Source organism: Amblyomma americanum, chromosome 2, assembly GCF_052857255.1.
Source record: "Amblyomma americanum isolate KBUSLIRL-KWMA chromosome 2, ASM5285725v1, whole genome shotgun sequence".
Classification (NCBI taxonomy): Eukaryota; Metazoa; Arthropoda; class Arachnida; order Ixodida; family Ixodidae; genus Amblyomma; species Amblyomma americanum.
Window position 1 is genome coordinate 222,525,436 of NC_135498.1, and position 25,736 is coordinate 222,551,171.

The 25,736-nt window shown below is 47.8% G+C and overlaps 2 pseudogenes; both read right to left on the bottom strand.

The window, feature by feature from the left end:
• Positions 1-4,146: 4,146 nt before the first annotated feature.
• LOC144120383 (uncharacterized) lies at positions 4,147-5,207 on the bottom strand (annotated as a pseudogene).
• Positions 5,208-8,045: 2,838 nt separating this feature from the next.
• Positions 8,046-9,156, bottom strand: LOC144120384 (uncharacterized; annotated as a pseudogene).
• Positions 9,157-25,736: the final 16,580 nt, after the last annotated feature.

Sequence of the window (25,736 nt, forward strand, 5' to 3'; positions counted from 1 at the left end):
TGCCTGCTATCCTTTATTTCCGCTGCTCCAGCTCAGGTGCCGCTGCCACAGTGATGCAGATGCCGGGGTAAGCAAAATCTTTTACTTTCCATTTTTATTCTTTTCAATAAACACTTACTACTAGCTCCTGTCCACAGGTATACAAAGCCAAGGAGTGTTTGCTCCCCTGCCACTCTTCCTTTTAGCCATAAATGTTTCTTGCATCACAGTTTAGCCCTTTGAAAATTCTTACTTTTATGAATGAATGCCCCAATTCGACCCCCCTTTCTGCTGCCTTCTGTTCTATTGCAATATTCCCATGCGTAGTCTGGGTTACTGGGTGGTTGCTCCATGTCTCTAAGATGCGTTTCCACTAAACCATATACCATTAATTACTCCTGCTTTAACTGTTCTTCTATGTCCTCCCATTTCAGTCTATTCCTGCCACCTTGCATGTTAATAAAACATATATCTGAATTAACTTGGCCCTGGCGCTTGCGTCTCTTTCTTCCCCTATGGTTCCATTGTCCCTTTGATCTTAATTCTTCCTTCTCTACACTGGTTCCCTCAGAGCTCTGGGTCCCACCAAGAAAGCTGTTGCCTGGCGACCTATCCTACTACCCACCCTCTTGCCATTGGCACCACCGCAGTGAATGCCATCCTGTGCAAATGGGTGAAGCCTGACCTCGCACACGTCCCTGTTAACTTCCATTGCCCCGTGTCTTGGTCGTAGACTCATTAACCTAATTACACGGTTAGCCTCAACGATCGTCCTTTCCGTTTCGCTAGCCTGCCTCTGGACCTCTGGGATTGTGCATATGGTCACATGGACACTCTCAGAGGCCTCTCTAAGCCTACGCATCCAGACTTCTAACTGCTTCTCGAGATTCTGGCTCCTCCCCTTCAGCACATCGCTGAGATGACCAGCATGGATAACGACAAGGTGTTCGCCATTCATACTGCCCCCCACCACCTCCTGGGCTTTGGCCATTGCATCTACCATATAAGAAACTGCACATCTGCAACCAAAACTGTTAACCTTAACCCAATGTTTCGAAGCCGACTCGGCTCCTTCATCAGGGGTGACTGAGGGCAGTAGCTAGCGTCTTTTAAGTATGGAGGGGAGGGGGGTGAAAAGAACGCCAGCTGTGTCGCGAAAGGCGCGGGGGAGGGGGAGGGGAGCGGGAGGGGGTTTAGGCTGTTAGTCACGCTGGCGCACTGCAGGGAGGTGCTCAATGGCGACTTTTTTTTTGGTTGCGTTGAAGAGCGAAGTCCCTGGGCATATACTGGGGGCAGGTTTCCTTTTGTGCGGTTGATATTGTTTGGGGTGGTTTGGATATGGAAGGATTCCAGAAGGAACCTCTTGTGGTAATTTGCTTCGGTTCCGAGGATGCGGGTTTCTTCAAAGTTGATTCTATGGTCGGAGTCCTGGGAATGTTCGGCTACTGGATTGCGTTCTCTTGCGAATTTGCGGAAGTCGTTTTTATGTTGCCGAATTCTTTCTTTGAAATTTTTGGTTTCGCCACTCCACTCCAACTAAAACTAAGGCTGTTATATTCAAACCAAAAAAATAAAAACACTATTCTACCATGCGATCTTAAGCTAGGTCTGGAAACGATAGAAATTGTAGACAATATTAAAATATTAGGGGTATATTTCAACAGCCAGCTAAGCTGGGACAATCATGTTAACGCTGTCATCAGTAATATTTCTCGTGTCACAGGTATCATTAACCGGCATCATCACTTACTCTCATGCAAATTTAAAATACTTCTGTGTAATTCGCTCTTTATGTCCCAAGTAAACTATGCGCACTTAGTTTGGGGGAGACAACTACAGTTACCAATAAAAATAAGATTTACGTTTTACAGAAGAAGGCTCTACGTGCAATACTAAACGTCGGTTCAGAGATAAACACATGCGACTTATTCCGCCAGTTCAAGGCCGTAAAAGTATCTGAAATGTATAATGTTAGGCTGGCTAAAATATATAAGAAGGACCTAAGACAAAATGTGAATTACTTGCGTGACACGGCGCACCTTTCGCTAAATGTACAAGTTTACCCTATCAGACACAGCGAACTGTAGCATATTCCAACATGTCGCACAATATATGGTACATATAGCCTAGCAAACACGCTGCCCCGTCTTTTAAATAAGTTTCATGCCGCAAAATTTGATGTATAACGAGCATGCCGCAAAAATATACAGGATGTATGCGCTACTTTTTAGATTTCATCACGCTTTCACTACTTCCTTATCTGTTTCGTTGCATAAAGTGTTGACCTGATTTGAATAATCAATGACACGTTTTTTTTGCAGCATATTTTTCTGTTGCTTTTTTTGTTATCATTTTTTGTATACGCTTCATTTACTCATTGTTTTTTCTGATGATTTTCGTGTATGTATGTTGCCTGCTGCCCTGCAATGTAGGGGGCCGAGAGGCATGTCAAGCCAAAAATTCTGGCTTTTTTCCCTCGACCCTCACCATGTATACATGGAAAATAAATTGAAATTGAAACACGCCCGTAGCCAGTTCTCTCTTAAAATTTTGTAAGTGTGCCCCATAGTAATGGCAAAAAAAATATTCCCTCTACGGCAGTGGAGATAACCAAGCCGGCGTGCTTGCGGAGACGAAGTCACATGACGGGTTCACGGGGGAGGTGTGCTTTCGTTCGGTGCCTGTGCACTCCGGCTTAGTAAAAACACTCCCAGAAACTGTCACCGCAGTTTGATTGTAAGTGAGCAAACTATAATTTACCAGTGAGAATGCGCGCCGCGAGTGTTTCTGCACAATTGGAGCGCAGCGGCACGGTGGATCGCGTGCCGGTACCCGCGGCTCGACACGCATCTCTCCCTGCAGTACGCCCTCTTGCGTAGCCCGCTCCAAATGCTGTTAGCCCTCCGCACCCAGCAAGTAGATTGTTTTAATTATTTAAATCATGCGGGTCTGGCTCACAGCTGCAGCAAAGCAAATATTTTCTCGGCGGTGGCGACGACCAAGACGACGCGCTTGTTGAGGCGACGGTCGTTGAGGCGATCTCGGATCTCGGAGGAGAAGCTGTGACAAACCATGGACAAACCGGAAACGCCTGTCTTGGGCTCTGAGTGGCCAATCACGTGGACGACTGTTGGGCGACGAGCGAAATTTTCTGTCGGTGCAGATCCGAGCGACGAGACAAGCGACACGGCAAAAATGTTTCGCGCGACACCGTCGCTTGCCGCCTCGCCTTCGCGTGAGTTTCCGCGTACATGGAGTTGAGGCTTTACTGCGCTGCTACAGGTTGCTAGCTATGACTTCGTTACACCATAGAGAAATGGGTTCATAAAGAGCGGACACTCTCATAGGGCTCTGCGGTCCAAATGAGTAGCGAACCGAGCGGCTGAATGAGGGTACTTCCTTAGCCCGTTTCAGGCGCTCGCAGTTTGAATGCTAGCATGCGCCCTCGTGGCGCATCTTTTCTGTGGTCTCCTACTGTCATCTATTCACTTTCGGCCCAGAAAGATGAAAACATTCGGGGCGCTCTTGGTCAACGCAGCAGAAGTGCGGGCCAGTCGGTACGTTGTAAATTGAAAATAACCACTCACAAGGGACAAAAGAAGGAGTGTTCACGCCACAACGACTGGACTATCAACTGATTTTTATTTTAAAAGACATAGACCCATCAAGGTCAGCAGAGCATGCGCTCCCGTCGCGCCGGAGTCGTCGGTGAACCGAAGGCGAAGCCCTCACCCCACCGGACGACCCGCAGTGCGCGAACGCCACCTAGACCGGCTCAAGGCCGGGGGCTGCCTGCGTGACGTAGGCCGGGTGGGGCCGCCGTCCGGCGCAGTTGAAGGAGCGCTACAGTGCAACCCGTGTAATAGTGCGCGCATCTGACTTCTTTTTATCTGTTTCTCGGCTACGAGTGCAGTATCATCTCTAAAATCGGTCAGAAAAACACAACAGAGAGCCACGTGTTTGCTACATGCTTATACATGTTTTATGCATTTATTTGTCAGAGCTTGCAGCTTCCGCTTCTTAGTCTTGTTGTCCGGGTCAGACACCTTGTCATTTAATCGTCGGCACATATTTTTGAGGAGAATGTTTGTACTGCACCACAACGCATATTTCAGCACTATCTCACTCGTGTGCCCATTTTCGCAGACGTCCAAGTCTAAAGGCTCCTCATCGCTGAGCTGTGAGTTCCGTAGCCACTTGGTGCTGGTTCTGGACCTTTAGAAATTCCGCACGCTCGGACAGCTCTTCCACCACAACGTAATTGTGAGCATTCACAGCTCGCATTGCTGGATAAACCAGGCCTCCCCCGTCAATTTCTTTGACAAGACTCTACATGTGACTTTCGGGCGAAACTGGGACAGTCTTGTCAACTGTCAAGAGCTTTTTGCATTTGTCGCATTTCAACCTCTTCAGAGCGATGTGCACCGAGTAACCAGCCGCATATGCAATGACTGGAACGGCATCCTTCAGTTTTGACAGCGCTGTTCGGTCACAACAATGTTGAATTATTCGCTTGGCACGGGTGCTTGCGCTTGCAGCTCTTCCCAATTTTGATTTTTCTCGTTGTCGACTGCAAATACCGCGTTCATTTTTGGAAGTGTGCTTTGTAGTCGCAACTTGTTCTCACATTCATAGATTTGCCTTACGGTCAAATGATATTGCGAACCAGCCAGTTGTCGGTAACATGCAAAGCGGTCTTCTAGAAGGTCGGTCTGGAACTTCCCAAGAAGCACAAAGGACATCTTGAGCTCCGCGAAGCAGTATCTTGCAATTTCAATAAATGCTTGAGTCGTCTGGATAAGAGCGCCGTGAGTTTCATCAGACCACTTGCAGGCATCCGCCAGCCTTTCTTTCCATTCCTCCAACCAGCCCCAGAAATGGCTCAAAAAGGAAAGCCTCGAGTCGAATGGAGAAGGGTAGACAGATTTTTGACATTCATCCCTTAGTCTCAGTCCTTTGAAAGGAGTTTTGACATTGACAACTTTCCACCATTTTACGATTATATCTATGAAACTGGCGGTTTCTTCGTAGGTTGTGCTTGGCTCCAATCACTCGAAGTACGTTCGGTCCTGACTCACTGAATACCTGCAACGCAAGTTTAACATTCTGTTTCTTAATGCCTGTTGGAGAAACAGCTTTCCTGGACATAGTGCAGCCGTATCGGAGCGACTGCTCCCCCTCTCATAATTATATGCGTCTTTGATGGTCTTAAAAAACGCATAATGCATGCGCCGCTCCCCCGTTGTGCTTGGTTCAAACTCAGGGAACCAGAAACACTGGCCATTTTGTTTTAACCAGTTGTTGCGCACGCACTTCAGTAAGTGCACTGGGTCAATGACAAAGAACAATGGTCGGTGGGAATCTGATGGGTGCGGAAAAACGAAATCATTTGCCAGTGATTTTGTTTTTGGTGCAGATTGGGGGGGTCTTGGTCACAGAGTACTTAAAAGGCATCATCGCACTTCGATTTACAGCGTTGTTGTCAGTCACAACGCACATGACTTCGTATCCAATTTTTTCTAAGCCGCGAGTGACGTCTTTTAAAACCTTGTGCAGAAATTCCTAATTAGCCTTATGCACGGGTACAATGTGTGCTACCTCCTTAAACTTGCCCATGAGGCTATGTACCATAAATACAAATGCACTGCTTGCTGCTTCCGCGTTGTTCAGCGCGACTCCAGCGATGTTTCCTCCCTTGTAGTCAAAAAAGGGCTTTAGGTGAATTTCATACACCATCAAAGTCATGTAGCTTTGCTGCCCATTGAACTTGGATATCTTCTTGGCCATGTAGCGGAGGAATGTGCTCCCTTACGAAAAAAATTATGGAGTTTCTGCAGAATCTTTATTGCTCATTCGCATCACACAAATTATGGAGTTTCTGCAGAATCTTTATTGCTCATTCGCATCACACAAAACATAATTTCTGTGGTGTTCATGTTGATGTTTGTGTGGAGGCCTTGTCGAAACCTTCCAGAAAATTTGCCGCCGATTGTCTGATGTGCACGTGCTGACTAATTGTCTGATGAGGATATGATGCATCCTCTGAGGAGTTTCTGGTGAAGACTTGTGATGATTTTTTGTGGAATGTTTCCAGAAAATTTGCCGCCGATTGTCTGATGTGCACGTGCTGAATAAACGTCTGATGAGGGTATGATGCATCCTCTGAGGAGTTTCTGGTGAAGACTTGTGATGATGTTTTGTAGAATGTTTCCAGAAAATTTGCCGCCGATTGTCTGATGTGCGCGTGCTGAATAAACGTCTGATGAGGATATGATGAATTCATTTGAGGGATTTTTGTTAACGATTTTTTGTGGAAAGTCTGCAGGTAATTTGAAGCCGATTTTGTGATGTTGGTGTGATGACCGATTTTGTGATGTGGATGTGATGTCCGATTTTGTGATGTGGATGTGAGGCCCGATTTTGTGATGCAGATGTGGTGTCTGATTTTGTGATGTTAATGTGATGTCCGATTTTGTGATGTGGATGTGATGTATGATTTTGTGATGTGGATGTGATGTGATTTTCTGATGTGGTTGTGGTGTCCGGTTTCCTGATGTGGATTCACATCCGATTTCCTGATGTGGATGTGACGTCCGATTTTTAGATTTGGATGTGATTTCCGATTTTGTGATGTGGATTTGAGGTCGCATTTCCTGGTATGGATGTAAGCTTCGATTTTGTGGCGTGGATGTGATATTTTATTTTGCGATGTGGATGTGATGTAAAATTTTGCGATGTGGATGTTATATAAGCGCATAACGGTAGTACTCGTGCGGATCTGTATCTTTAATCAACAGTAAAGTACTCCGTGAATTCATCCATATGATCACCAGAAAATAGATTAATGCCGCAGAGTACATTGATCAGGTATGAGTTTTGAGAATTTATTTTAAAACGGTAACAAATATCGTTACAAACTGTCCACGATGTCATTTGATTTCTCGGGAGACCATGGAGGAAAGGCTGTATCTAAACGGTTGTCCCGACACTCCAGGAAACTTGGAGCATGTTGTGGAACGGTCCACGAAACGTCCAGTTGAACAGTTTGTAACTTTCCATCTATTACGTATCGACTTTTTTTCACTCTGCAGATACCCGCGAAATAAGAAAAAAATACCCCGTGACATGCCCGCTTGCGCTCCGCGATTGCAATGCTCTCAAACGTTCCGCCTAGGAACGAACAGGTCATTTAGCCCGGTGTGGCCGATTCACACGACGGACTGTTCGCCCGCGGCCCGCGCATCACGTGTTTGTGCGTCACCAAATCGAGAGGCGGGCTGTTGGCCCGCGGACTGGACAACCAAGGAAGTTCAAGTGCCTCTCCCCTCGCGGGAATTAGCGAAGGCCCGCGAAGGTTAGCTCTGGCAACCACCTCTCTTGCTAATATTTCGGCTGCCGCATTTCGCTGAGTGACGTTGAGCTGGCGCGCTGTTTTGACAAGCTGCACTTCTGTATTGAAAGTACATCAAGAACTTTGATGTGTTGGTGCGGAATGAATTTCTATAGTAGAATCACATGAAATATTTCTGAGGAATTTATATTGAATGAATTCCTGTATGAAATTACATCAAGAACTTTGATGCGTTCGTGTAGACTGAATTTCTATAGTGAAATCACATGAAAAATATGTGAGGAATTTATACTGAATGAATATCTGTATTGAAAGTACATCAAGAACTTTGATGTGTTCGTGTGGACTGAATTTGTATAGTTAAATCACGTCAAAAATATCTGAAGAATTTATATTTATTGAATTTCTGTAATGAAAGTACATCAAGAACTTTGATGTGTTCGTGTGGACTGAATTTCTGTAGTGAAATCACATGAAATATATCTCAGGAATTTGTGTTGGATGAATTTCTGTGGTGAAAATACATCAATATCTTTGTCGACTTTGTATGGACTAAATTTCTAATGTAAAAGCGCATCAAACGCTTCGTGTGGTTTTAATGGAGGTCTCTCTACAGAACCGGAGTTTCTGTTGACATCCTGATGAGTCCATAAGAACCCCATGAAAACTCAACAAAGATTCCATGTTCATTTTTGTAAGGGCTGTCTTGCTGCTCTCATGAACATATTGACCTAATAGTCCTTGTGTGTGGCATGATGATGCTGCCGTGACTGCGCATGCACTTGTATGCACGAGGCAATATAGTAAAAAGTATGCAGCAGTAAACCATGAAGTCAGCAGAGTTGCGCCGTCGCTGTTTTCTTGTTGACATTAGCTTCACTCGCTCGGCCAGCCGCTGAATGGTCGGGGAGTGATCGTCTCCTTGCGGTGCGGATATTTTGCTCAGAAGAGAAACGACAGTCTCGCAGATGCCCACGTCTGAGCTTTCAGAACTTGAACTCACGGCACTGTCGAACTCCCTCGACTCCCTCAAGCAAATCCAGCAGCCGTCGTTTGCGGTCGACCGCCGACGGAACTAGCACTTTGGACCCGAGCCGCCTCACTGGTGCTTTTACCACGTTTACTGTCACAGTTAGGTCGTTTTTTTTCAACAACAGATTATTTAATCCATGGAGCCTCATCGTCACATATGTTACCCAAAATGACGCGTTCATTGCATTCGATGACATGCCAAAGTGTCAGCTGCTTGCCTCGAACGAAGCTTTTATATCGCAAAGCTTGTCTGCTTCGTCCTCATTCTGGGCAGTGATAATCGACTCCGCGAGCACTTGAGTCAAGGGTAGCGGCGTCTAAGCGCATTCGCTTGCTCTCTGGGTCCTCTCGTCTAGTACCGTCTCTGGACAGGTAGCTTGGGCAATCAGGGAACACCGTCGGTACGGCCTCAGGTCGAAGCCTCAAACGTGAGCGCGACGCGGTCACTGTGCGGCCAGTCAGTATAGCTTGCTTCTCGAACGATGTCTTCGGCTTTAAAGTGACGCTCCCACACCGGAACAAAAGAAATATATCCTAATACAAGTACGCCTAGTTGACATCGTGGGCTATTCGTCACGCATTTATCCTTTACGTGCCACAAAAGAGTTTTAAGCAAGGCTTTCAACCCTAAGGGTAGAAGCAACCTGCTTGGAAAATAATATGCATCAAAATATTCTTACCCTGGAGTTCAGTGACACGACCAGGTTATCGCGTGGAATTGCATTTATCCATGCTTTGCTTGCTTCGTCGGCTTTCGGGAACGAGAAAACGTGCACCTTGAGACCGGGTTGCATCCAAGCGCAACATTTCCATATAGAAGTTGGTGCTGCGCCGGTCATGTGCCGCTGGCTACGCCCACCTCACAGCGCTTTTCAACGCGTCGCCTCGTTTTTCTGGTAGGTTGTTCCCTTTTGCCTGCAGGATTAATTTTGATGTTTCTTGAGCTAAGAACATTGTAGCTAGTCGTTTGTTATGCTGCCTGAACGTATTTTGTACGTGTACCAGATAATATGAGGTATTCTATTGTTCTTGTACTGTCTTTTCCGGAAGAACATGTGCATTAATTACTTCGAAAGCGTAATTTTCCAAAAGTCACTCGCAACACGTTCCGTTTAAAACACACAATTTATCGATGGCGATCCCGTATCGCAACACAAACCTTTTATATAGCGTGGGTCGAAAAGTGTAATGCGCATTTGAAATCGACCACGTGAAAATACCTCTGTCACACGGGAGCCGCCGCGGTGGCTGAGTGGTTATGGCGCTCGGCTGCCGGCCCGAAAGACCTGGGTTCGATCGCGGCCGCGACGGTCGAATTTGGATGGAGGCGAAATTCTAGAGGCCCGTGTGCTGTGCGATGTCAGTGCAAGTTAAAGAACCCCAGGTGGTCGAAATCTCTGGAGCCCTTCACTACGGCGTCCCTCATAGCCTGAGTCGCTTTGGGACGTTAAACCCCCTAAACAAAACAAAACTCTGTCACATGGGAAGCGGACACTTGTGATCGTGATCGCTCAGATCCTAATCGGGCCTCAATATGCCCGGATCGCGTTTGAGGCGCGTTTAGGAACAGTTGACTGCCATCGGAGCGTCGGAATCGACCTGCCCGATTGCATTCGAAACCTACTATGTGCTTTTTAGGTGTCATATAGTGCTAGGAAACGAACTGCAAAAGAGAGAAGCCTAAAATATAAACAAAAAAGTTTTTTTTAGACTGCAGTACAACAAATGCTAATACGTTTTATTCAGGCATAATTTATCATCTCTGTGTCAATACCTCCGACATGATGTGTTTCACAGAATTTCAGGTGATCGGCATTGATAGATACGTTTTTTAGCAATAATACCAAATTGAAATATTTTTTTCTGGAGAAAGTAATATGCAAGGACTCTTTTCTGCCAACTTGGCAAATTTCGTTGGGTGTTTCAAAACTACTTAGTGACATCTGTTGCGCTAGGGCTGTTCTTACTCCCGATCCTTGGACCGCTATATCAGCGATCATTTTCCATCGCGATTGAAAGTCTGATCACGGTCGAGGGCTCGATCACAACCGAAAGTGCCCACGTGAAGGAGTATAAGAAAATCGCTGCGGATACTGCGATTTGCGCAATCATTAGGTTAGTGTGTGATCACTGTGAAATGAAAGTTTACCACTGGTTCGTACCGCATATAGGTACGGTCAGGAGGATAACCGTAGAGACAACCATTGACAACAGTCACTGCTTTATAGGCAAAAAATCAGTTTGCGTCATCTGGCTACCGCAAGGGTTTGAAGCTAGTTAGGCAGAATTTTTCATGAATGATATGCCAACATGCTTGTCTGCAAATATATTGTAAAGAACTGTCATCAGGCAGTTAGTTTTCCTTTTCTATCTTTTTTTGCTGCGATATATTCTCTTTGCCGTTTGATGACTGCCACAATCTTTACAGTCTGTACACAAGCCCACACGAATATGCTACGGAGCGGATTAAATTACGGGAGCTACTGCTGTGTTTCACCGTATGGGAACAACGGACGAAGACAAAGGAAGCCGAGGACGAAGTTGTTCCGCATCCCTCGTGACAGCAGGTGACTGACGCCTGTTCTGTGTACTTTATAGAAAATATAAAACAGTGCTGCCAATCTCTAGTTAGATCCGGCTAATATGCACATGTTTTTTTTTCTTTAGTCAACAAGTGAAGCGAATAATTATAGGTTATACTGCGCCATAATTGTTTCTGGTCGAAGGCTTGGATCGAGTGTGCCAAGAGGGGCGGCCTGTTGAAAAGTCGCCGACCCAGCTGTGTACGCCACGTACCGCATCTGCGGGGACCATTTCACCGCAGATGACTTCATAGACCCCGGAATGACTTCGCTGAAGAAGACGGCTATTCCTATTGTTCAGCCTACAGGATACTCGGATTGTCAGCTCGCTGAAGGTAATTTTCAGTGTGCGCTTGTTGTGTACTTAAACACTTGACAAAATCGCCCGGCCAATGAAGCTTTCATATGTATTTTTCTAGCTACGATTTATAATTACCACAGGACCCACTCAATGTAATCCCAGCGACTGAAACGAACATTTCTCAATAAAACAGATAGAATTCGCCTTTTCTGGCATGTACGTTTCATCATTAGAAACTTAGACAGCATTCGCTTCAAGAAATCAGTGTCTGGCAGACATCTGGACGAATTTAAAGCCTGATGCCTCATTGCTTCTCATCGCTGCCAATAGAACACAGGGTTCGCTTACATATATCCGTCGCTAAGTTCATTATTGCGCTGATCATTCATTAGATATTTCCTTTCCTTTGCTAGGTTCGATTATTATTAAAGATATGGACTTAATCCTGTACATGTACAATGTTTGTAGAAAGTTGTATTTTTTTATTGTTCTCGAAGGCAACTGCAGTCCTTTCCGAAGAGACGATTAAGTTGTTGTTTGCCATTTGTCCATATTTGTGTTGTTTTAGAACAAGAGCGTGAAGCACGATCCTGGATTTTTTTGCGTAGTGTCTACACCTTGACCAAAAAATTGCAATAATCGCCTTTTTACGAACAGTGCAAGCTTACTATTGTGTTACTATGATGTATTGAATATGCTGTGCTTGTATTTCTGAACAGCCTAAGAACCTATAGCTCAAAGCTGATAATGTGCAGGAATCGAGCGCGCTATACGTACCTTTTTAACGCCTTAATTGTGTCTAGCTGTTGACAACTCCTGTTATGTTGTTCGTACGGGTGATGTTCTGGATGACAAACCCGCAGAGTGTTTGTGCAATACTTCTTTTGTTAGTGACATGGTGCCGCCAGCTTTACCATAACTTCTTTCTTATTGCTATTTGTATTATGATGTATTTTATAAAATGTGTGTGATCCAGCATTTTTTTCTGAACAGTTCAAATTGTAAACAAGAAAAAATAAACTCTGTGTGAAATCACTGCCTTCTCTGTCTGCAACTGAAAGAGGCGGCTCAGTGAGGGCACAAAATTATAGTAAGAACAGCTCTGATTGCATTATTCCAACCTGCATGAACTAATTCAGCTTGCGTAGGTTCTTCGAGAAGCTTGGTGGTATTTCCAGCAAAAGCCTGCGATCCTCTGCGATCCGAGAGTTTATTACGTCTATATGTATGGCATGCTTAGAAAAGAAATATTAAATCACTTGTGCTCCACATAGACGATGTAGCTGAATATTTTAATAGCCAAAGGTAAATCGGAATCGAAAGCATTGCTATCGAAACCGAAACTGAAACAGCTGAAGCACGGGCATAAAATCACGAAGGATGAAATTAGCGGTCCGACCACCCACTCGGGGCGCTGGTGGCAGTGCAGGAAAGCAGGGTCGTTGAGGCTAACCGTGTATTTAGGTCAATGGGTCGACAACTAAGATACGGGGTAATGGACGTTAACAGGGAAGTGTACGAGGTCAGGCCCCACCCTTTTGCACAGGATCGCATTCAACTACGGTGGTGCCACTGGCAAGAGGGTGGGTAGTAGGATAGGTCGCCAGGCAACAGCTTTTTCGGGGGGACCCAGAGCTCTGAAGGAACCAGTGTAGACAAGGAAGAATTAAGATCAAAGGGACAATGGAACCATAGGGGAAGAAAGAGACGCAAGCGCCAGGGCCAAGTTAATTCAGATATATGTTTTATTAACATGCAAGGTGGCAGGAATAGACTGAAATGGGAGGACATAGAAGAACAGTTAAAGCAGGAGGAATTAATGGTATATGGTTTAGTGGAAACGCATCTTAGAGACATGGAGCAACCACCCAGTAACCCAGACTACGCATGGGAATATTGCAATAGCACAGAGGGCAGCAGAAAGGGAGGTGGAATTGGGGCATTCATTCATAAAAGTAAGAATTTTCAAAGGGCTAAACTGGGATGCAAGAAACATTTATGGCTAAAAGGAAGAGTGGCAGGGGAGCAAACACTCCTTGGGTTTGTATACCTGAGTACAAGAGCTAGTAGTAAGTGTTTATTAAAAATAATAAAAATGGAAGGCAAAAGATTTTGTTTACCCCGGCATCTGTCATCGCTGTGGCGGCGGCACCTGAGCTGGAGCAGCGGAAATAAAGGATAGCAGGCAGTATGAAGAAGTGGAATGAAAGAGGGGAGAGGACAACAAGGAAGGGCATAGGGAGTGGTCATATATACACTATTTACAAAGGGTAACAATAAAGTTGTCCAGGTTCAGCGCATGCACAGTCAAGTAGGAAAAAATAAAAATAAAAACACACGCGCTCACAACAGCTGGGGTTAATCTTCCCAGGTAGTGCACGCTGTTGGGGACGAGGGGTCCTTGAGTGAGCTGACTCTTTCAGCGCCCCAGGTCCCTTCTCCGAATGACGTTGTCGGACTTGGTTATGAAGGAAACTGTACAGGGGTTTATTTTACATTATTTACAAGATTTTGGAACCCATTGGAGGGTGATGGGGGAAGGTCGGAGGATCTGAGAAGATCTGAGGATGATCGAGGATTCTCTCACGGCACTCGTCGTCCGGTTTAAAAAGGGTCCGGTCCCCAGGATTCCCCAGGTCCGAGAATGTCTTCGCCAGGTTGGGCGTGGCCTAACTTGCGCTGTCGTACACACACACACACACACACACACACACACACACACACACACACACACACACACACACACACACACACACACACACACACACACACACACACACACACACACACACACACACACACACACACACACACACGCGCGCGCGCGCGCGCGCACGCACGCACACACACACACACACACACACACACACACACACACACACACACACACACACACACACACACACACACACACACACACACACACAAACACACACACACACACACACACACACAAACACACACACACACACACACACACACACACACACACACACACACACACACACACACACACACACACACACACACACACACACACACACACACACACACACACACAAACACACACACACACACACACACACAAACACACACACACACACACAGCACTTCACAGAGGGACGCGCCCCGTCACATGCCTCGCCGGAGAAAGAGGGTGCCGCTGGACAATCGCCCCCACCAGAGAGAGCGGCGTCTTCGCGTCCGAACGACAGTTCTCACGCTCCAGCCGAACACGTCTTCCGGGAAGTCCGAATGGGCGAGGCACCGGCGAGCAGGCATAGTTGAAGGGGTGAGTCACCCCTGCTCGGTTCGGCGGTCGCTAACTGCCCCCGGGCCGCACGATCTTCCGCGAACAAGGTTTACAAACGGCAGTGGAATCCTCCGTCTCGAATCCAATAAACCTCGCGAGGACCGGCCGTGGGAACCAAAATGCCTATCGCCGTGCAGTGACCCCGGTTGCAGGTGTCCTGGCCGAATACGCAGCTGAATCAGACCACTGGCTGTCGCCAGAAACCTTACAGCTCCTCCGCGGCCCGAAAAATCTCGAATGTCCAGCGTTGACGACCGCTGGGCAGGAAGAGATCAGATGGCGTCCGTGTTGGTCCCCTGGATTGCAATATCATCGCCCCCAAGGCAGAACCCAAAGCACCACCAACAAAGGAAAGCGCAGGTGGGACGTTCCAAACAGCAAAGCACTGCCCCACCCGCAAGCGCTCGGACTTCGCCAAAGAATCACCAGGCTTCTTCTATTGACAACAATACTTTTAAAAAAATTGTGTTCAAATTTGGGTTAATGTTGTGCCGACTGAGCGCGAAACATCTCCTTTTGAAACTGCCACAGCCGGATTACTCGGAACAAAGTAAAAAAAAAACACTCACACAGGAGGAGATTCCTCTTAGTTCTCCCGCTTACATCAGTCTGCTCAAGCCATCAGCATTTCCGTGCAGTTTCCCCTTCTTATAACGCACCGAGAAATTGTACTGTTGGACAGCCAGACTGCATCTGAGCAAGCGACCATTTTTGGGGGACATCTGTCGCAGCCACGTTAAAGGACAATGGTCAGTCTCAAATACAAACTTTGCTCCGTATAGGTAACACGACAACTTCTGCGCTGCCCAAACTAAACACGCGCACTCTTTTTCGGAAGCGCTGTACGCTTCCTCTCTACTGGTCAGTTTGCGGCTGATGTACAGAACTGGGTGTTCTTCATGGTCGTAGCCAACTTGGCTTAAGACAGCACCCAGCCCTCTATCACTGGCATCACACTGGACTATGAACTCTTTCCCATAGTCAGGGGTCCTGAGCAAGGGTCGGGACACGAGTGCTTCTTTCAGGCTTTTGAAGGCGTTTTAAAGAGAGAGAGAGACTCTTTAATGAAGAAACAGAGAATTTAGCCGGCGTTTCAATATCGCTGGCATGCAACTCTGCGTAGGGAGGGGAATTTGGGAGATAAAGACTGAAGAAGAGCAGCGTGGAAGAGGTGGAAAAAAACGAAGATAAAATGCAGCCATGAAATGAGTACTAAGGATGCAGTGGCGAGTATTGATGTAACCTATGGAATGATGGAGTGCATAGTCCGACGAATGGGCTGACGAAGTTCACTGCAAGAAGAATGCATGAAGGTAACCTGCAAGTGAATTTAGAGCTTATCGAGATGTCCAATGTCTTTTAAATATGTAAAAAGAAAGTTCATTGCAAGTCTCTGTTGCCTGAAGCAGGCTAAGGGGCCTAAAACTTTGTCCATTGTTAGGGGCACTGGGCAGAGCTTCTGCATGCAATGTTCATAGTACGCACGCTCGTTAGCATACGCAGGGCACTCAAGCCGGATATGTTCCACAGTTTCTATCGAAGCACAGTTGTCACAATGCGGACTGTTCATTTGTCCAAAACGGTATCGCAGGCCATTTGTATATGCAGCATTCAGACGAAGTCGGTGATAAAGTGTTTCGAGTTGTCGAGGAATTCTGGGTGAGAGTCTTGATCTAAGATGTGGGTCGATTGAGTGAAGAAATTGGTACTGATGTGTCGGCAAACTCCAAAGCCGATACGTTTCTTCGTACGCAAACCTTTTAGCTATTTGGGACGCATCAGATTTCGTGAGAAAACTTCGAATGTATCTCTGATGTTGATGGCCCTTACGGGCCGCTTCATCTGCTTTTTCATTAGCCATAATGCCACAGTGAGCAGGTACCCACTGAAATGTTATGCAGTGGCCTGCGGCAATAGCTAAATGATGGATATACCCAATGTCCAGGGAAACTGGCTGGTGATTCGTTTTCTTCAGCAGGTTGGCCAGGATCTGCAGAGATGCTTTTGAATCGGTGAAGATAACCCAACGGCCGGCGGTTCGGCGCAGGATGTAGGAAACAGCTTCCTTAATGCCGTGAAGCTCAGCTGTTGTAGAGGAGGTCCTCCGCTGCAGCCGGTAAGAAAGGGCATGGCCTGTTGAGGGCACATAAAGGCCACAAGAAGAAGTTTCTTTAGTAGTTGAACCATCGGTGAAGATATGGGTGTGCTGCGTATATTCTTCGATTAAGTAGGCGAGAGTAGCTTGCAGAAGTGCTGCCTGTGGCATGCGGTTCTTTGCATTCACACCTGGAACAGACTTGTTCACCTTTAGAGGAGAGAGTGTCCATGGAGGAAAGGCCAGAGGTAGTAGTTTCTGAGGCTGATTAATAGTAGGAAGGGGCAGGAGCTGCACTGCCTGGCCAAAGCTAGAGTTGCTTTGAGTTAGGTGGACACGGTGTAGGAAGTGCTTCTTCCCTTGCAGGACATGGCGGAGATGGGTACGCATAGTTTCCTGGGCGGCAATTACCTCTAGTGGGAGACATCCTGCCTCCGCTACTGTTCCTGATGCAGAGGAACCCTTTGGGAGGCCAAGACATATTCGCAGGCAGTTGTTCCGTGCGGCATTAAGAGTCTTATTGCTTGATGTAGATAATCTTTGAAGCACTGGTAGACAGTAGCGCAAGGTTCCTTCAACGTAGGCTTTTTCAAGCAGAAGCATTGATCGGCAGTTGCTACCCCACCTTGTTCCCGCCATGAACCTGAACACTTGCGATGCTGCAGTAATCCTCGCACAGAGTTTTTTGATCTGAGGTGACCATGACAGATTATAGTCGATTACAACACCCAGGAATCGCTGAGATCGTACATATGGCAGCGATCGTCCGCCTAGGAGCAGCGGATATCGGGTCATCGTTTTTCTTGTAAACGCCATTGCAACACTCTTTTCTGGCGAGAGACGAAGACCTCTGGAAGCCAGGTACATCGAAATGTGCAATAGTGCTCTCTGAAGACGTTGCTGGGTAATATAGCGCGAACGTGACGCGGTCCAGATGCAGATATCATCAGCATAAATTGTTATGCGGACCCCTCGCGGAAGGTGTCTTCTTATGTGAATAAGGACAATATTGAACAGGAGAGGGCTGAGCACCGCTCCCTGTGGTACGCCCCTCTCCACTGCGTGAAAGCGTGTTGGACCGTTTGGGGTGGTAATAAAAATTTGTCGTTCTTTTAAATAATGCCCAATCCACTTGTATAGCCTTCCTCCAAGGCCAAGACTGCCAAAGGCTGCGAGAATTGCATGGTGAAAGACGGAGTCAAAAGCGGCCTTGATGTCTAGGAAAACGGCTGTTGGGATGCACCCAGCATGAAGGTACTCCTCAATTGATGAGACGAGGGCGATGATATTGTCAGTCGCAGACCTGTTTTGACGGAACCCGTTCATTTCTTGGGGGAACTCATTTCGGCTTTCTAGGAACCAAGTTATGCGCTTGCAGATCATGCGCTCCATGAGCTTACCTACGCAGCTCAGTAGGGCAATGGGCCGGAATGATGCGTAGCTTGTTGGCTGCTCACAGGGTTTTAAAACGGGCACGATTTTCGCCAGCTTCCAGTCCGTGGGGACCTCACCAGCCATCCAGGAAGAATTGTAATACTCCAGGAGTCGAAGACGGGAGGTGTGGGGTAGCTTTGCAATGGCGTCATAGGTCACCTCATCATGACCCGGAGACGTGTGCCTGTTTGTCTCAGCGATAGCTGTGGATAGTTCTTCCATTGTGAAAGGCAGGTCTAACGCTGGCACTGCCGCCTTTGAGATGCCTGTTTGACCATCTGCGGAGAGTGTCGAATGCCCTGACCCTGCCGACAGCAGCTTGCAGTATTCTTCTGAGACTTCTTTTATAGATTTTTGTTCGTGAAGGGAGAGTGCAGCGAAGGGGTGGAGTTGTTGAAGTGGCGTGCGCATACCTCTAACTATCCGCCAAATATTGGTTACTGGTTTGCGCACATCCAGCGTAGAACAAGAGTCACGCCACTTTTGCCGACGGAGTTTATCCATGTAGCGTCGAATGTGACGTTGTGCCCGTCGGCATGCACGTAGGTCATCGAGGCTTTTTGTGCGCAGAGATTTCCTTTCAGCTCGCCTGCGTATAGCGCAAAGCCTTTGGAATGTGTCATCATTTGAAGGTAGGTTATTTTTAGCTGTAAGTTGTGTACTCGCCCTCAGGCAATACGCAATTGTCGATGCTAATTCCTCATTGCGAGTTGCCGCAGTAACTCCTCTGCTTACAGCGTCCTTGTATGCGTCCCAGTCTGTAGATTTTATAAGGAATTTCTTTGGGTTCCTCTGCGCATGGAAAGCCGATATAAGGATTGGGTAATGGTCGCTTCCACGTGTCTCCAAATCAGTGCACCAGCCAAAGTTGTGGGCGAATGAACTTGTGACAAATGTCACGTCGATGCTGCTGGTAGTCGTCGGGCCTCGGAGGTAGGTGATGCTGCCGTCATTTAATGGCTGAACTGAATGCTTGGAGAGAAGTTTTGCAAGCTTGGCACCTCGGGCACATGTATGTGAGCTGCCCCAAATTTCATTATGAGCATTGAAGTCTCCGCAAATAATATGCGGAGAGGGCGTCCTTGCTATCAAGTCTTCAAGTCTCAAAGCATCAAATGGCGTGCCTGGCTCAAGATATACTCCAATCAGAGTGTACTGTTGTCCGGCAATAATTGTGACAGCGCATACGTATTCATTGTCGCTGTGAGGCGGGACATCAACCGGCGAGGCCGGGATATCCTTGCGAAAGCCTATCAGCAATCTGCTGACGCTATCTGGTCATTGTGAATGATGGAAATAGTATCCATTGAGTCGGAAAGTTTCCTCGACGCGTGATTCACAGATGACTATGAAGGGGAAGCGGTACGCTCGCACGAGCTGTCGGAAATCTGAGAGTCTAGAGCGTAGCCCGCGAGCGTTCCACTGGAAAATGGTGCATGTACGAAAGATGTTGTGGATTGTCAGCTGCGGTGAAGTTCTCGCTGTGGAAGCCATGATTACTGAAGTGTGGTATTACGCCCCTGCGGAGCGTAGGAGACCGACACCAACGGCTCCATTGCAAGGACAGCTTCTACTTCTGGGAGTCTTCCTGACGAGGGGTTTGCACGGATAAGAGCCTTGATGGCTGCAAACAGCATCGGAATCAGTAGGCATGTGACATCTTGTTCAGAGCTTCCGGTTTGCTGCCTGCCGCTGATCTTCTTGTCATGTTGTGGCGCCCTAGGGTCAGAGCAAGCGACGCTGTTTGTCGGGTCTTGTGTAGTGCGTTGCAGTAGCTTTGATGAAGGAGAAGAACCAACGGACTTCCCACGCTTCTTTTTTACCGCATCTGCGTAGGTCTTGTCAGCTGCTCTGCCACGCTGTGTTGACTGATTCTCGGAAAGAGCTGCCGTAGTCGTGAAAACCACGTCGGGGTTAGGTGGTGGTTCATGGCGCTTAGGGGGTTTCCCTTGTGTTTGCTCTGCCGTGCGAGCAACTGTGGCTGCTTTCTTTTTATAACACCCTCCATAGGAAGCAGGGTGTGGGCCACCGCAGTTAGCGCATTTAGGTTGCCCTCTCGAAGTGCATTCTTTGTGCGAGTGGGGGCCAGCACACACATTGCAGCGCACGGGGCCGTTACAGTGTCTTGATATGTGGCCATGCCTCTGACATTTATAGCACTGAGTTGCTGCTCCGACGTATTCAGTTACAGGGTAACTACAGAACCCCAGCGTTACTCGTTTTGGGAGCGGCGCATCTTTTGCGAATTCCAATATAACTGTGCGACGGCGTACCGCTTTTATCTTTCCACCATCCTCAGGAGTGTAAGCGATTAGCCTCCTTGCTGAGAGGACACCTTGGTCGCGTAAATATTCCTGCAGATCTTCGTCTGTGTAGGTGACAGGTACATCTTGTATTTTGCCATAGCTTGCCATGTAAGATTATGGGACTCTGGCCTCTACAGCCACTCCAGCCAGCTTAGTTACCGTGAGCAGACGGTTGGCGGCGGGCAGCGTCGATACTGTAACCATCAGGCTCCCATCCTTGTGAATGCGATGGCTGAGGACTTTTTCTTGAGCCGATGCTACAACCGCCGAAGCCACAATGTTGGGGTTGGCTTTCCATAGGCTTCCTCCTTCCTCAGTGGGCCTGAAAACTACAGGAACACCGGTAGGTCTCTTTTTCTTGTACGATACAACTGTAAATGATGCTTGGTCCATGTCCTCTGGATGGTCGGTCAGAGGCTCGTTGCTGGCTTGGTCGTCGCGCAGTCTCTTGTTTGGTGGGGCCTGGTCTGTAGCCGCAACTACAGGGGCCGCTGGACCCGCCGCTGGCGCTGCTGCCATCAGTGCAGCATGGAGTTCAGCTGCCGGTGATGTTCCGTGTCGGCGTTGATACGGCGCACAGCGCCGAGGAGGTCGCTTGACGTGCTTTTGCCGGCGGCCAGAGACCCCCAGGTCGTCGCACGTCGAGGACACACGCCAAAAAGACTGGAAAACCTCTGAAGTGAGAAAATAAAGCCGAAAATTACGGACCGGTGTCAGACAGCCGGCCCACTAATCGCCGTCTTCTTCTTCTTCCCAGAAGGCGTTTTCTTTTTGGTTATCCCAACTTACGTTAGTAGGTGCTCCCTTTCGCAAGGCGTCAGTTAAGGGACTAGCCCGCTGTGAGTAGTTAGGAATATATCGCTGGTAGTACCCAACTAATCCCAAAAATGAGCGAATGGCAGTTTTCGTCCGTGGTTGCGGAAATGCTGCGATCGGGGCATCTTTAACTCGGATGGGCTCCTAGTTTTCTGGCCTACAACGTGGCCCAAGTACGTCACCTGTGCGCAACCAAATCTACACTTTTCTGCCTTCAGTGTCAGTCCAGCCTGTCGTAAACTGGAAAACACGGTCTTTAGGTGTTCTAGATGCTCTTGCCAGGTTTCCGAAAAAATTGCCACATCGTCTAAATAAGGGAGTGCAAAGCACTGCATGTCCTTCAGTACGATGTCCATGAGTTTCGAGAAGCTGTAGTGGCCATTTTCAACCCAAAACTAAGCATTAAGGGTCGAAAGGTGCCCGCTGGGGAGATGAAAGCGGCATACCTGCTCGCGCTTTCTGAGAGGGGAACTTGCCAATATCCCCGTACGAGATCGAGGGTGGAAATGAATTTCGCGCCGCTCACCCTTTCTATCCTTTCCTCTATGTTGGGAATCGGATATAGCTGATCCCTGGTAATTGCATTAAGCTTTCTATAATCCACGCAGGGACGAGGATCTTTCCCTGGGGCCTCAACAAGAATTAGCGGTGAGGTATAGTCACTTTCCGCTGGCTCTACAACCCCTAACTCCAACATGCGCTGAATTTCCGCGTCCATTATTTCTTTTTGCCGCGGTGATACCCTGTAGGGTTTCGACCGTACCGGCTCATCAGAGGTGAGCTCGATTTCGTGTGTCAGGAGGTGTGCCTTTCCCGGGCGACTGCTAAATAGGTCCGCGAATTCGCTCAACAACTGCTTTAGCGTGTCGACCTGTGTCCCGCTTAGGAAATCTGCATTCACGGAGTGAGCCAGAATGTTTTCCACGTTGTCACTAGCGTCCGCACCTCCCTTCCAACCCTGACTCTCGCTGTCCAGCTCTTCTGGTTCATTTAGAGTCAGATTGACGATCCCGCTGCGTTCCACGAACGGCTTCATCAGATTGCAATGATAGATTCTCACCTGCTTTCCCCTGCCTGGAACCCTTAGCGCGTAATTCGTCTCCGAAAGTTTTTGCAACACTTCTACTGGACCATCCCAGTGAACTTCCAGCTTGTTGTTTCTCGATGGCCGGAGGATCATCATGCGATCGCCCGCGGTGAAACCTCGAAGGCGAGCGTTTCTGTCATAATAGACCTTGGCGGCCTCCTGGGCAGCTTTCATATTTCGATTTACTAATTCCCTCGTGTTGTTAAGGCGGTCCAGTAGCTTAAGCACGTACTCAAGCACTGTCTGGTTCTCTCCTGTCCCTTCCCACATTTCTCTCAGCATTCGGAGAAGAGAGCGGAGGGCTCTTCCGTACACGAGTTCTGCTGGCGTAAACCCCGTAGCTTCGTGGGGGACAGTTCGTAAAGCGAGAAGTGTGGCCGGCAGACAATCCTCCCAGTCTGCTTTATGCTCATAACAAAGAGCGCGTAGCACCCGCTTCAGCACCGAATGCCATTTTTCTACACTGTTGGACTGCGGATGAGACACCGAGCTGTGCAACAGTTTTATTCCGCATCTTTCTAGGAATGTGGTCGTCAAGGCGCTTGTAAAGACCGTCGCCTGATCGGCTTGGATTTCGGCCGGAAATCCTATTCTCGCGAACACTAACAAAAGGGCATCAACTATTTCTGTGGAGCTCAAGTCCTTCAACGGAATTGCTTCGGGAAATTTTGTGGCGGGACATAGCATAGTAAGCAAGTACTTATAGCCTGATTTCGTGTTAGGCAAAGGGCCTACTGTGTCTATTACAAGCCGGCGGAAAGGTTCCGAGATCAATGGAACAATTTTCAGTGGAGCCTTCCATGTCTCTCCCGGCTTGCCCACGCGCTGGCACGCATCGCATGATTTCACGTAGCGTTCTGCATCTTTGAAACAACCCGGCCAATAATATTCCATTAATAGGCGCTCCTTTGTTTTATTGATTCCCAGATGTCCTGCCCAGCCATTTCCGTGGCAGAGACTCAGAATGTCCGCTCTGTATTTTTCGGGCACGACCAGCTGATCAAATGTTTTGCCTTTTCTGTCCTGGTAGTGTCGGTATAGTAAGCCTCCCTTCTCATGCATCGTTATGTTGCGTCTCGCGATGCCCTCTTTAGCTGTAAGGTGCAGTCTTTCCAAAGTGGGATCCTGCTTCTGTTCTTTTGTTAGGGACTCCCTGTTCACCTGCAGAAGGCGATCAAAACTACGCGATGTGGGAGATAAAACGGATCCTTCAGCGTTTTCTGATTCCTCTACCGACTTAGTGGTTGAAGTCCCTCGTCGCTCATTTGCTCGGTCAGCTGTCTGGCTTTCATTCCTCGTTGGTTCACTTCCCTCCTCATTCGATTGCAACGATATGCTGGCTGGTGCGTCTCTGGCTACCTGAGGTTCGGGAATCTGACTTAGTTGAGATGCGAGCTGACGAGTTTTCGATCTTGTCAAAGCTTGTATCTCACCGCTTCCGAGTTTCTGGCCTCTCTCGCGTAGCAATTGGTCTGATCGATTCGAGAAGAGGTAAGGATATTGAAGTGGCACGGCCTTCGAAACTGCGGCCTCAGTGATTAGCTCTCCAAACGGTCCACAAATTATCACTATAGCTATGGGAAGGCATACACTGTGTTCTTCTACTGCCTGTTATATCCACGAGACTTCTCCCGTAAAATCGTCTACTGACACGTAAGACGGGTGGACAACGTCCATCGTCGCGGCGCTATCACGAAGCACCCTGCACGGTTTCCCGTTGACGTGCAGCTCGTGCAGGTATGGCTTAAGGAGCTCTAGATTCTCGTCGTAATCCTCGACGCACGAGAACACCAAACGTTGCTTTGTACACTTGGCTGCAAAGTGCCCGACACCATTGCAGTTGTAGCAACGAAATGGCCTACTAGCCTCAAACTCTTTTTTCGCGGCTTTGTCTGCTCCCTGTCTCTTCGCCTGTTCTTCAGGCTTTTCTGGCGCTACCTTCGTTGCCTCTGATTGCTCCGAACTTCTAGCACTTCGCGTATTTCTGCTAGGCCCTTTATCTCGCATCGCGTTTCGAGCGTGTGACGCACCCTCTTCAGTGCTCAACCTTCTGCGCGAAACGTACTCCTCTGCTAGCTCAGCGGCCCTTTCAACTGTGTCGACTTTTTCCCTGTCTTGAACCCACAGTTTCACCACTTGGGGAATGCTTCGGTAAAATTGCTCAAGGCAAAAACACTCAATGATTTTGTCTCGGCTTTCATAAACCTCGGCTCCTTTTAGCCACTCTAGCAGATTCGTCTTTAGTCCATACGCGAAATCCGGATAGCCCTCGCTATCGTTTTTCATTGCGTTCCTGAAGCGCTGTCGGAAAGCTTCGGCTGACAGCCGGTACCTTTTTTAGCAGGCTGGCTTTGACTTTTTCGTAGTCAGCTGCGTCTTGTGTGCTAAGTTTCGCTATGACTTCAGCTACTTCACATGGCAAGAGTGTCAGAAGCCGTTGCGGCCATGTACTGCGAGCAAAGTTCTCCCTTTCGCAAGTTCTCTCAAAGTTTCCCAGGTACAATCCTATGTCCCTTCCACTTTCATAGGGCTGCATGAATCTGTTCATTCTATATGATTGTACATCGCTTGCTCTTTCAGGAGACCCGGCTCTCGAACTGTCGCCTTTTTTTCGATTTTCGCTTTCAAGCTGCAATCGCTTTAGATTTCTTCTTTTTCAGCTTCCCACTTTTGCCGTTCTTTCTCTTTTTCCCATTCCGCTTCCCTTTTTCTTTTTTCTTCCTGTACCAAATTCCACGTATCTACCAGTTGATCGTCATCTACGTGCTTTTGAATTGTCTTGCATATTTCAAGTTTTGTAATTTTTCCCTGTACTTCTATTGACACTTCCTCGCATAACAACAGCAAGTCCGACTTTGACAATTTCATAAGGTCCATGACAATGCTTTCTCCGCTTTGGCAATGCTATCTTCAAAATGTCGTGAGATTACCCTTTCTCAATTGACATACACTTCCCAGTGATTCTAGATTATTCTCTCAAAATCTGAAGCCTGGCGAATCCTATAGCAAAATGCCGAAACGCTTACCGGTTGAGAAATCACGATGTCGCACGGTCCATCCCAGCTGCTGCCAACCAGTTGTTGGGGACGAGGGGTCCTTGAGTGAGCTGACTCTTTCAGCGCCGCAGGTCCCTTCTCCGAATGACGTTGTCGGACTTGGTTATGAAGGAAACTGTACAGGGGGTTTATTTTACATTATTTACAAGATTTTGGAACCCATTGGAGGGTGATGGGGGAAGGTCGGAGGATCTGAGAAGATCTGAGGATGATCGAGGATTCTCTCACGGCACTCGTCGTCCGGTTTAAAAAGGGTCCGGTCCCCAGGATTCCCCAGGTCCGAGAATGTCTTCGCCAGGTTGGGCGTGGCCTAACTTGCGCTGTCGTACTCACACACACACACACACACACACACACACACACACACACACACACACACACACA